The sequence below is a fragment of the Podarcis gaigeae genome (genome assembly GCF_964106915.1).
Source record: "Podarcis gaigeae genome assembly, chromosome: 2".
NCBI classification, from domain to species: Eukaryota; Metazoa; Chordata; class Lepidosauria; order Squamata; family Lacertidae; genus Podarcis; species Podarcis gaigeae.
This window is the reverse complement of record NC_139679.1, coordinates 39,142,861-39,156,637: the sequence shown is the minus strand read 5'-3', so window position 1 is coordinate 39,156,637 and position 13,777 is coordinate 39,142,861. Positions and strand designations below refer to the sequence as shown.

General features: G+C 45.0%; 1 pseudogene across 1 annotated transcript; it reads right to left on the bottom strand.

Annotated features, from left to right (window-relative positions):
- Window positions 1-505: 505 nt before the first annotated feature.
- On the bottom strand, window positions 506-1,993 carry LOC310838466 (urotensin-2 receptor pseudogene; annotated as a pseudogene). The gene has a single exon. The product of its transcript is annotated as a urotensin-2 receptor pseudogene (transcript).
- Between the last annotated feature and the right edge of the window lie 11,784 nt (window positions 1,994-13,777).

Sequence of the window (13,777 nt, the reverse complement as noted above, 5' to 3'; positions counted from 1 at the left end):
ATTGTCTGGACTAGAATATTTGGGTTGGTGCCACTTTTTCCTCTGTGGCCCAAGTCAGCAATAGTTTTGCCAGAGCAGAGATGCTCTGAGAAGCAAGTGTGAGGGACCAGTGCTTCACCTTAGCAGCCTGCTAGCAGCTATCTTCTACATCTGTTCTAGCTCCCAAATTTATTTCCCCCTTTTTTTTACAACTGCACAGCCTGTGGACTTAACTTTGAGGGGCACAATCAGAGGTTCTGCCAACTGCTGATCCTAGGGACCACTCAGAGATAGGTTTAGATATGCCAGATTGAAAGCATCTTTACACAAGTGATACTTGAATAGGCTTTTGACAGAAGCAAATAAAAAAATCTAAAAATCCCGGGTTTTCACTGCAAAGACAAATCACACATGAACCAGGATGCCCAACTACTTTAAAAAGGGCATACCTTTTATTTTTAGTCCACTTTAACAAGATTCACAACTGACATGATCTAATTTAAGACTGCATGATTATGCACGCCTATCTAGGAGTAAACCCCACCAAATTCAAAAGGGAGTTTCCATTTTATATGAACAGCATGGGGCTGCAGTGCCATCAAGGAAGACTTCTGAATTAACAAGCTTATTGTACAATGCTGCACATATTTACTCCAAAGTTTCACCAGTGCTTAATGGAACTGTTGGTAGCTGGCACAGTTAGGCTAGCAGTACTTGCTTGGAAACAAGTCTGGCTGAAATCAAAAGGATCTACTATTAAGCAAAGCTAGGCTCATTCTACACAAGCCTTTCTTTATTTAAGTGTACCTCCTTGGAAGTGGGCCCAACTCCTCCCAAACTTTAGTCAGACACATAGGAGGCCTTACCTTGCCCAGGCCCACCTGGATCTTGGAGGTGTTTGAAAGCTGCTCCTAAGAAACCGGGGGAAGAGAGTTCATTTGCAGTCCCTTAACGTGGCCATGCTGAGGGCCTCGGACCCGGACTCGCCGTGGGTGCCGGAGGAGGTGGATCGCCTCCAGGAGCAGTGCAGGCTGGAGCCCCTCTTGCGGAAGGAGGACGTGAAGCGGTAGAAGTTGCTGTGCCTGTTGCGCAGGTACTCGCGGTAGTTCCTGGTGAGCAAGGTGTAGAGGAAAGGGTTGATGCAGCTGTTGCTGTAGGTCAGGCAGGTCACCAGGTAGTTGATGCACTTCTGGGTGTGGGGCGCGAGCCCGAGGGGCCCGTGGTAGAGGGGCACCAGCTGCCAGATCCAGAAGGGCAGGAAGCAAGCCCAGAAGACCAGCACGATGGTGAAGACCAGGATGAGCACCTTCTGGCGCGGGGAGCGCTTGGGCTCCTTCTTGCGCGGAGGGTTCCTCTGCGACTCCAGGTAGGTGGTGGCCAGGCGCGCATACAGGCAGCCGATGATCAGCCCCGGGGCCAGGATGCTGGTGCTGAAGAGCACCGTCAGGTAGAGCCGGTAGGCGTCGGGGCTCCAGGTGGGCGCGCAGATGTGCTTGCCGTCCTTGCTGCGGCTCAGCGTGACCATCAGCATCATGGGCAGCGTGAGCAGCAGCGACACCCCCCAGACGGCGCCGGCCGTGGCTTTGCTGAAGCGCCGCGACCGCTGCCGCGTGGCCAGCGGCCTGGTGACGGCCAGGTAGCGCTCGGTGCACATGACGGTCAGCGTGAAGATGCTGGCGTGCATGGTGAGCAGGTCCAGGCTGAGCAGCACGCGGCAGCCCAGCTCGCCGAAGTACCAGTCCTGCGCCACCGACGTGCCCACGATGAAGGGGATGGAGCACAGGTAGAGCAGGTCAGCCAGCGCCAGGCTGGCGATGGAGCCCGACAAGGGCGCGCCGCGGGCGCACCGCCCCGAGCGCCACAGCAGACCCAGCGTGTACACGTTGCCCGCCACGCCGGCCACATACATCACCGACAGCACCGCGCCGAAAGCCCACGCGGCCGCCGCCTCCCCGGGTGCGCTCGACGAGGAGCCATTGCCCGGCCCCCCGACGGCGCTCCAGTTGCGCTCCATGGCGGCTGGGCGCACGCGGAGAGAGTGGGGCAGCCCGACCGTCTCCCGCCCAACTTGCAGCGCGCCGCGGTCCGGGCAGCCAATCGCAGAGCCCGCTTCCAAGCTCTCTCTCTCTCTCTCTCTCTAGCTCTCTCTCTCTCTCTCGGGCCCGCCCCTCCCGGCGTTGCCTCTCCCCTCTCCGAGCGCCGCAGTTTCTCTCCGAGGAGTCCCACCCCGGGAAAGGCAGAGCTGCGCAACGACGGGGAAGGCATGCTGATGAATGGACTCGGAGGAGGGCAGGCGCTGTGCAGGTGGTCCGGGCGCTTCCCGCTAAGCGAAAGCAAGCGAAGGTCTCCTGGAGCCATTAAAGACTAACACATTCCATCTGGCGTAAACTTTCCCGGGACTGCAGTCTGAGTCTGCTCCATCAGCTGCATGAAGTGTCAGCCCAGGTTGCGTCTGTGCGCGAGGGGAGGGAGCGCAGGCAGTAAGGTCAGGAAAGGCACAGATGGGGATAACGTTGCCACCCGTCCTATATAATACAGGACTGTCCCGTATTTCGATGTAAAATGCTACATCCTGTATTGATAGAATTTTGTCCTCTCTTTCTCTGCCAAGTTAGGGGTCTTCTCCAAATGCATGCGTTTGAAAGGCTGTGTGAAAGTTCATCCATTTAAGCTCTGGGGAGCCAAGCACAGACAGATTTACAAATTTCTGTGACAAATTCCAGAGCGGCCATCCTGTTAGGCTGCAACAGATTGTAATGGATCACTTTGAAGTCACTTCAGCACCAGATAATTTAAAAAATTGCAACACCCCATCCTGTATTTTGCCAAAAGAAAGGTGGCAACCCTGGGGCTGATTCACAAAACAGTTGGTTGCTAGCAGACATTTTGGCATCAGTGAGCCAATTACCACATGTTGTGGTTTGATAATAATCCATCATGCCAATGGTGGCATTTAACCTCTTGGATGGATTTTGCTCTTTAGCTCCGGGATGGCCACCTTAAGCTCAGTTACAGAGAAATGTGCCCCTAGTGTCTTGGTATACTGCCATTTCTGATGTCAGATTTGTGTCTGTTTCTTCTCTTGTGTAGATACTGGCCTGTCTATCCTACACAGAATGCAGAAGGGCATTATTGGCAATCCTCAGAAAAAGTTTCTTGTCAGTGAGGAGGCAAAATTACGACCTCTTGTTTGAAAGTGGAAGAGGAGAGTTGGTGGACCTTCCTTAAAGGTTTTTAATCAGGTTGCATGGTCATCTGTCATGTATGATCAAGCTGAGATTCCTGCACAGCAGGGGGTTGGACTAGGTAATGCTTGGGACGCCTTCCAATTCTACAGTTCTATGAATCGATAAGATACAGGAACTCCAGAGTCCTCATTATGCCAGGAACTTGGAATGATCCACCCCATTCCCTACAGAGTCTACACATGGCTGGAAGACAGGAGCAGGGTGGAGTTCCACCCCAACCAACAGTGAGTTTTGGTAGCATAAGCTGGGAAAGGTAAGGTTTGCTGCTAAATGCATATCAAGCAAAGCAGAATACACCAGTGGAGAAGGTTGTCAGAAGGAGGACTCTAGAATGGAAGGCTTCTCATTCTTATTTTTACTATCACACACAATCCAACCTGCACCCATACTAGAGAGTTCAGAAAATGTGAGCCATGAGCAAGCCTCAGGGGAGGAAATGCAGCCTGGTGTTGTCATGGGAGAGGACCAAACACCTTCAAGAACACCTTTTCCATCTATATTCTCATTTACATTCTCAATCTCTATACAGTGGTACCTCGGGTTACAGACCCTTCAGGCTACAGACGCTTCAGGTTACAGCCTCTGCTAACCCAGAAATATTACCTCAGGTTAAGAACTTTGCTTCAGGATGAGAACAGAAATCGTGCTCCGGCGGTGCAGTGGCAGCAGGAGGCCCCATTAGCTAAAGTGGTGCTTCAGGTTAAGAACAGTTTCAGGTTAAGAACGGACCTCCGGAACAAATTAAGTACTTAACCCGAGGTACCACTGTATACTTAAAATAAAGTCTGAGGCTTGCTAGAGAGGAAAGCATACAGAATACTTCTGGTGCACACTGGGTGTCTTTGACCTCCTAGATCAACTGCAGGTCAGAGGAGCCCAGACTTCTTGATCTTCAGAGCTCCTTTTGGAGAGACTCTTTGACCTGGTGCAGTTTGCATGGAACACTTGAATTTACATGTTCCAATCTGCTAAGGGCTGTATATGTTTTGAGGCTTGGCTGATATAATTCTGGGGCATACAAACTGCAACCTATTGTTTGTGCTGGATTGTTCAGTTATAATAAAAATGCAACACAAAAAAAGTATTGAGGGAAAGATCTGCATTTCAGGCAAATGTCTGCAATAAAGGCCTTCATTTTTAAAAAATATGTGAAAAGAGCATCAGGAGGAGGAAAGTGGTGCTTAACCCTTTCCCCACAGGCTGTTTTTTTCTGTTAAATAGATGTGGAACCCATCACATGGGTGAAGGAAATAAACTGGGAGCTGATTTTGAGCTAAAAATTATTTGGCTGGGAAAGACCCAAGCACCTTGCTGATCCTCTGCTCAAGACTTCAATTATTTTGGGCTGCTTTTCTTTACAAACTGACAGGACTTTGCTGTGTATATTTGTGCGTAGTTTGCCTGCAAAATAACTGACATGTTAAGAGATTCAATCTACTTTCTGAAATAAAGCTGTTCCTGGGCTTCGTGACAATTCAGCCCACACAAATGACACCCAGAAACCTCTAAGTCACTCTACTTCTTCATGCCTTTTGGATTTTGGAACAAAAACTCTCAGTACACATGCACACGAAAGCTCATACCAATAACTAACTTAGTTGGTCTCTAAGGTGCTACTGGAAGGAGAATAAAGGGTTTATGACACGAACAGATTTGCTTCTAGATAAACTATTAAACATAGAATTTAGTTTTTTCTGCGCTATTTCACTTGGACCTTTTCCTTTTCTGCAGACATCTCTTTGGCAAATCCTTACTACTTGAATGAATTGGAGCAGAATGCATAATGTGCACCAATACAGAAAAAACAGATGTCATTCATTGTTTTCCTCAGCTAGCCAGTACATAATGTTCTGAGGATATTCAGAGCTGGATCTATACTGTGGCAGGCAGCATTCAATATTCTGTACAGATATACTGCAGACTTCTCTTCCTGAATGGCTGATTATTGGGTGTGTGTGTTTTCCTCATGATATCTATCATCAGATTTCTACCCCCTTTCTTTTCCCTTGCATTTTACTATTTTTTATTTCTCATCTTTACAGCATCATCCACATATAAGGGTCAGACAACCAGGGCCAGCCCAAAACATTTTGCTGCTTGAATCAAAGGACAAAATGGCGCCCTGTCTTGTTTCCATATACAGAAGCCATCTGGACTGAAAGCTCAATCCTACTTCAACACTTGTGAAGGGCTAGAACCCTGTTATATATAGCACCTGAGGGTAGCAGATGAGTGGAATGGGTGGGAGCAGGACATGTGGGTAGCACACACAGCTCTGTCTAACAAGAGGAATAGCTGAGAGGCCTAGGTGGAACTGCCAGGGGACTGTTCCCTAACATCTACTGCATGAAGTAGTCACCTCACTTTGCCTAATGGTAGGACAGGCCCTGCAGGCTCCTCCCTTGTACATACAAGGACATTGAGAACAGCTCAGAAACAATGTCTAGTGTTGTTCATGCAGACTTCTGCCTTATTAGCTCACCCTTAGCACCACCAGGGTCATTATCAAGTTCATTACACACAACTTCTTCCTGTTTTGGTCCAGTAAGTAGAACACTGTTTGATAAAATGGTTTGTGGTATCCACCCATGGGAAAAATAGTTTTCATTCTTCAAGCCTCCTTCTGTCTTTCTGGTCCAATCTGCATTCCCTGTATTTCGAGTATCTGAAAATTATTTCACTGTCATAAAATTGGATACAGATTAGGAGCAATTTATAGTCTTTTCCCTTTGTGCACCAAGGATGATCTGCAAGTCAGAAGTAGTCCTTGTGACATTTCATCAAGTCCTTGAATCTGCTAAATCTTCATTAAGTTATGATAATTACTTGCCTACAATTCACACTAATATTTTTTCGTGTTGTGAGAAATAGAGACCTTCCACATGGTGACATTATAGCTGTTATCTGGGTTTGCTCATGTAATATAATTGTCTGAATTGTTGTACCTAAGTGCTTGTGCTCCATAATTTTTAAGCCTAGATTCCGAAATGACTCCAAGTTGTTCATTCAGCGCAATCACTTGTGTAGACAGGGTCATTGTGTGCAGAACAATGTACTTCCAGGCCCTGGAACATTGAATGGAGAACAGGGCAGCCTTCCAGATACTGAAATTGGCCATTTCCAAGGGTACCCCTTCACTTCTCACAACTTCAGTCACTCTGTTGAAGTAGAGCAGAACCCCCTATCAATCCTTCATCTGTTTAGCAATATCATTTCACATCATTATGTAAGCTTATGTAAACAGTACTAATATTTATACTAGGATCTCATCTTGTAATTGCCACACATGTTCCCATTAGACTATTTGGATAAATCAAATTGCACTGCATTTCCAGGCTTTTCCTTGGTTGCTAATTACACTTATTCAAAAATCATTATGTTGACTTAAAAAGGACTAAACGCCAAATTTTGAATCCACCCCCCCCCCCGGCCTGTTGGGTTACATTATTCAAAACGACCACTGCCTGAAGCCATGAGCAGGAATTTTCTAATGATCTTATCACATGTTGCTTAAGTTTTGGCCTTAGGTAACTGTGAATTTATGACAGTTGACAACCATGTGTTTTTCATAATATACTGGAACGTAACAGCTGCCATCACTTGAGAAATGAATGGGAAATGTGATAAGTACTGTGGCTTGCTCTTTTTTTCTTTTTTCTTTCTTTTTAAAATGCTATTTTCTGGGTTTGGTGAGTCAGACCTGTTTGTAACAAAATTTGTACATTATGCTTGCCTGTATAAGAAAATATAATTAAAAGTTAAGCCTGTAAAAATAAGATGTAAATACAGTCCTTAGAGTCAGATTTTATTTATGATGGTTTATTAGAATCTGGAAACCCCTGAAGAGTGTGTCAAAAACCACTCAGAGCTCTCTTAAGCAAACTGAAATAGCTGCATTGAACAGATGGATTTAATTAAAGGTTCCTGAAAAATAACTTTGATCCCCATACGGTTTAGATGAATCCTTGGGGGAGATAAAACAATAATTGCTTCCATGTTGAATTGCATTAGGTTTTGAAAACGATTTTTAAAAACAAAAGCAAACTAATGGCTTCAATGAGAGATGGTCCAGCTCCATCTGCTTCAAGCATAGCGCTTTGTACTCATCAGTTTTAGCAGCATAGAGATAGATTTTTAATTGGGTATAAATTGCTGTGGGTAAAAATAGTTCCTTTTTCTATCTGGAGAAAACCAGGTTAAAAAACCCTGAACCCCAACAGCTTTCTCTTATCCAGAGCTGTAGCTATTGGGTGGGGGGTAGCCAGATTTTTTGCCCCAGGTGAGGTCTCCAGAGGGGCACCATTGAGGCTTCCAGCCTGTGTGTGGGATGTCAAGCTCTGTCTTTGACCCAGGTGAAATAAAGTCTGGTTTTTCACCTGTTTTATCCTGTGTTGCCAGTCCACATGTCAAACCTTGCCTGTCCTTTTCACCACCATTGTCATCAGATGGCCCCTTCCTATTCTGTATCTGGTAGACATGGCCTTAGTCATTCTTTTTTGCCTCCAAATCCTACTCCAGAATCTCCTATTTTCTTGTAGGAAAGATAATGCATGGTCCTCTGAAAAGTAAACCCATATCAGTCCAGAAGAAAAGATTCCAAAGTCCACATTAAGGTAGAGGTAAAGGGACCCCTGACCATTAGGTCCAGTCGTGACTGACTCTGGGGTTGCTCATCTCGCTTTACTGGCTGAGGGAGCCGGCGTACAGCTTCCGGGTCATGTGGCCAGCATGACTAAGCCGCTTCTGGTGAACCAGAGCAGCGCATGGAAATGCCGTTTACCTTCCTGCCGGAGTGGTACCTATTTATCTACTTGCACTTTGACGTGCTTTCGAACTGCTAGGTTGGCAGGAGCAGGGACTGAGCAACAGGAGCTCACCCCGTCATGGGGATTCGAACTGCCGACCTTCTGATCGGCAAGTCCTAGGCTCTGTGGTTTAACCCACAGCATCACCCGTGTCCTTCTGAAGTCCACATTAGCAGTGTCTTTATTAGGGCTGTCACAAAATAGGATCAAGCATTTGAGTTCTTGCGATCTCTTCCTCAGATTGTATTGTGATGCAAAGCAAGGAGGAGGGGGAAATGGATAGAATTTTGTGGGAAGGGGATGCCACTCTGTTCTGCCTTATCCATTTGTGCTTCAGCACAGGACACACAGAGAATGAGGACTTTTGAGCATATGAAAATGCTGTTGATTGCATCTTATTTTGAATTTATCTTGTCTCACTGTGTGCCCTCAGAAAGCAGCTTATGAATAGCAGCTTGATTAACAGCACATGTCTACTCAGAAGTAAATGACATTGAGTGCAGTGGGGCTTCCCCTCAGGTGAGTTGCAGCCTCAATTCTCCAACATTTTCTAGGGCTCTGTTTTTAAGAGGCACAGCAGACCAAGGCTGGGAAAACTATGCCCCCCCATGTTGCTGAACTATCCTGACCATTACCTATGTCTGCTGCTGGGAGTTGGAGTCTAACAATATTATCTGCAAACCACAGAGATTCCCCACCCCTGCACTAGAGAGTGACAGGATGGGACAGCAAAAGATTGGCTTGTGATTTACTTCTTGGCTTGCGAAATATGATAACATCTGTTACAGAACTGGTGGTCTTTGTGACATGACCCCAGCCCTGCTGTTCCCACTGTGTTCTGACCACTGGAAACAGACTTAGAAAGGTTGGGTGGGTGCTGGCAGAAAAGGGGGAGCTGGGTCTCAAATAAAACATTGAACTTCTTTTGGATTTCTGCATTAGATTGTTGCTGTGTCAAATGCTTGATGTTTTTACTCGTGCAAATAGCTCTTTATTGAGGGAGTGGGAGAAGTAAGTCTTTTTAACATCTCACGGTTTTCTCATTTTCTGACAGTTACTGCATTGTCTTCAGTGATACACATCACAGAGGACTTCTAAATATACTCGTGTTACAACAATTTGCTATACGGATCTGCCTAGCATGAATTCCGCCTTCCCCTCATCTTGATGAAAGTGTCCCTGCTTTGTTGCTTAATCTTTTGTAAGCCACAGTGCAAAATGAGCAGCAACAGCATCCGCATCACCTCCACAGCCAGAAGGGCCTGCCCTACCATTAGATAAAATGAGGCAGGTGCCTCAGGTGGCACATACTCTCCCCCATGCCTTCTGAGCCCTACAGTTGTCTGCACCATGGAGTCTGCATGGCTGCAACCCCTTGCTGCCTTCAGGTGCCATGGAAGAAAGTTGAAGTAAGCTTCAACTGTTAGTCCAGTCAGTTTCTGTGTATCAAATGGGGTGCAGAAGGGAGGCATACTGTCCTTTGCCTCAGGCAGCAGAGTGTATTGGGCCAGCCTTGGAAGCAACTGAAGTGGGCAAATCCACCCATTTACTACTGCCACTTGGGACAGTATCACTTTTATTTGGGGGGGGGAGGAAACCAATATAAAAATGATAAATAATAGCAACAAAATAGATTTATTTACATTATCATTATGTATTGCTCTTATGTCCATTGCTAAGATTGCCTGTAATCTAAACTGTGTTAGGAGACAGAGATGGGTGAAGATAGCAAATGCAGGGTGATAACTCTGACACTCTGCCCAAATCTGATATTTTTGTGATAGGCTGGCTTGTTTACATGGCTTCAGTTCATAAACATCTGCAAGGATACACCCGGGTGTACAACACACACGCAAGATTATTATCTGAAAAGAACCTGTGATCTGAAGTCTAGAACCTGTGCAGTTGTGGAGTTGGTGCACATAAAAACATACAGTGGTACCTCGCAAGACGAAATTAATTCGTTCTGCGAGTTTTTTCGTCTTGCGAAGCACGGATTCCCATAGGAATGCATTGAAAAAGAAAAAGGAAACAAACTCGCAAGACGTTTTCGTCTTGTGAAGCAAGCCCATAGGGAAATTCGTCTTGCAAAGCAACTCAAAAAACGAAAAACTCTTTCGTTTTGCGAGTTTTTCATCTTACGAGGCATTCGTCTTGCGAGGTACCACTGCAAAGCTGAATTTGTGTGAAATCTTGATAACTGGAGACACAGGCAGGGACATTCTTATTTTTAATTCTCGCCACATAGAAAACATTAGATAGTTTGGAAACAATTTTAAAACAACACCCATCCTTTGTATAAAGATCCATTGCCATCAACAAGGTTTGGATTCCTCACAGTCATGGTTGTGAACCAGAAGCCTTTTATCTCCAGCATATTTCTGCTTCCAGCTGTGAAAAGGTAATAATTATTTACCTTCAGGGACGTGAGGAAGCCCATGGATTATCCGTGGATGAAAGCATGGAAGAAATCCTACAAAATTTATGCAGCTTCTCCAGCTGCATTGCCTGTGTTGAAGTAGTTTGGGTGATGACAACAGGAGCTGCTTTGTAACAAACCCTTTGGGAAGTTCATTGGCATTCATAGACCCATGCAATAACTAGGCATTTAATCAATTATAATCACCCCAAACAATCCTGTGCAGCTGGAGACAATGATATTAGGGCCTCTCGCCGCAACTGCTATGTTCTACCAGGTAAATGTCCTAATAGTTTTCAAGATTGCCACAGTAAGAATGGCTATGTGTTTAAATACTGCAGTATCTAGGAAACTCAGCCACAGATCTGGACTCTGACGAACCACCCAATTAGATTTTCCTCATGTAACTAAATAAACTATTACCAAACCCTATCTAAATATCATTAGGTTGGCAACAAGGCAGATCAACAGAACTGGCTCCAGCATGTCTGGAGTTCTACGACAGATGAGGCATTGCCCAGCTGCTACATTGGGCTATTGCCCCAGACTGGCATGAAAGCCATCCTAAGGAAAGAAGGCGCTTGTGGAATCACATGCTTAGCAGTTCTTCCCTCAGTTCCAACTAAGCTTAGAGGTAGAGTGGCCATGTGCCCTACTTTACAGACGACAGCCCTCTCTTTGAAAACATCCTCTATTTGAATGACTGACCAGACAAAGCCTAGCTTAAAGATGAAGAAAAGAGGTATAGTGGTGAGATAAGGAGCAGCATGGTGTAGTGGCTAGAGGCCTAGGGATCAGAGTTCAAATCCTGACTTTCTTGCTTTTAGGATAATATGGAGTAGGGGGATATATAGGGGAAAGGGATATAATTGCAATAATAAATTAACAAGCAGGCAAAACAAGGGAGAGCAGGGGCCTTGAAGTTGCCCATGAATGACCCAGCACACTGGACTATGGTCAGGTGCATGGTATAAATATCCATCTATATAAATCAGCATATGTGGATTTCATACAGATCTCTGTCATCTTTCATCCTCTACCTTGATAAATCATTTCCTAATTTTTGGTGATGAATAAGTGGCAGCCCTAAGAAGAAGGGAAAACATGTTGCCTGCACAGTTTCCTCCTTTTCCTCTGTACTCCTCATTGTTCTCACGCCATGGTTGTACATGAGGATGTTATGGGAGCAAAGTGTGAAATGCCTTAAAAGTAAACACGGACAGTTAGAGGACAACATTAAAGCAGTGGAAGTCTTTGGTTATGGCCTGTGCTTGTTCTAAGAATATTCACAGTAAACATTACATTCTTGACACCACAATCTAAGACATGTCCTTGGAAATAACTCCCATTGATTTCAGTGCCTTTTTCTTCCAAATGTCCCTGTTTAGGACTGAAGTTCTCTAGAAGGGTAAAGCATGGAAACTGGAGAAAGAACTCATTTCTTGAACTTGCTTTCTACAGAATAGTTTAGTATGAATTATACATAGTGATAGGCTCACCCTACTTCTCTGAATGGTGAGACATTCCAGAGCCATAGCAGTTCCCTTTGGAAGAATGCCAGTGGAGGCTTACTGTGGTTTATTTACAACTATACAAATTGATCACGGGTGGAGGAAGACTTTAAACTCTTCAACAGGCAGGCAATGTCCACTGTTCCCACATCAGACCTTTTGGGAGATGGCCAACTCCCTAAGATGCTTGCACTGCCCAGCCCTCCATCCTTTGTTTCCTTCACAGATACCTAGACTACATCACCCTTAGTTGGAGAGGGTGTGCAGGAAGGGAGAAGGGTGTGTTCTTCCTGCAAAATGGTTATTACCTTCAACTATTAGTAGTTACAACTTCCTAACACTGCTCCTCTGGAAACCATTTACGGTACTATTCATTGTGTACTATTTACGTGAAGATTCCCTATCAAAGGAAGTACTTGGCATTTTGCTAGGATTGTTATGGCAGATGCCACCAGCACTCCCGGGCTGACTAACCTTCTCCTTTCCAAATTTCTAATGTAATAAGAGTTCCAGTGCAGGGCCTTCCAATTGCTGTTGGACTACAATTCCTATCAGCCCTAGCCAGTGTGGTCAGAGATGATGGGAGTTGTAGTCTAACAACATCTGAAAGTCTACAGGTTCATTCTAAGCTCCATTTTACTCCACTCATTTCCTTCATCCTGCTTTGTGTCCTTGGAGGATGAGGAAGTGGCCTCATGCCTTTCCCTGTACTTCTGTGGCTGTCTCTCACCACAGCAGGCAAAACTAAAATTCCTGACAACCCAAAGGAAAAGGTTAGTTATTTCCAAGTTCTTCCTGTGACTATAGCAGGGCCGGATTTAGGTTTGATGAGGCCCTAAGCTACTGAAGGTAATGGGGCCCTTTATATGTTCAGCTGTCCTTTGTCAACAACAAATTGTCACTGGTTTTTGTGTTGAATATGTGCTATATGGTAATTTATGGACCTAATAGGCATCTAAAGCCATTTGCACATAACAAAATATGTATTTTATCAAAGTAATTGTTGAACTGAAATTCAATTACGAAGAAGTATATTAATAGTGATAGTGATATTTTAGGGAGCAGGCTAGCGGGCGGGGCCCATTACTTACACCATAGAAGCCTACACAATACAAAACACTGTTGCTGTATGTAGGTCTTATTTTTTTTTTTTTTTGTCTTATATTTTGGAAATGTACATCCAGGTTGTTTTCCCCCCTTTACATTTTTGGAGGCCCCCAAGAGAGTGGGCCCTAAGCTATAGCTTGTTTAGCTTCTACGTAAATCCAGCACTGGACTATAGCCACCATGTTCTTACTGGGACCATAGCCACCATGCATACTGAGCTCATTAGGCACCTTTGTACCTTGATTTGTGATGTAGACATTGAGAAGGCATTTTAGCTGGGGGGGGCAGGATTTGGGAAAGAGCCCTCTTTGTTACACAATGATATCCTAAGAATCACTTCATTGGGTTGGGTTTTCCCCCCAACCGATCTTGTTGATTGTGAAAAGAAAGTGAAAGAGTTGGTCATAGAATAACCATCAGCAGCATTGCTGGGAATGTTTTTGCTGTTGTGTCTAGAGTATGCCTATGCAGTTACTGGAACATGTACTAATTAAATCGGACAATTAATCATTATTATTAAATTGAGGATTGCATTTTTACTGGTGCAGAAAATACTGATTGATTATTCCAAAGAGGAGATGATTTATGTTTTAATATTCAGTCAATTTTGCTAGGCAGCTGATTGGTATGTAAAGCGGAGAGTATTTAGGAAGGCTTTTAAAAGACAAGCTGCTGGCATGAAACATGTGGCTGAGTTGCAGGCGTTTT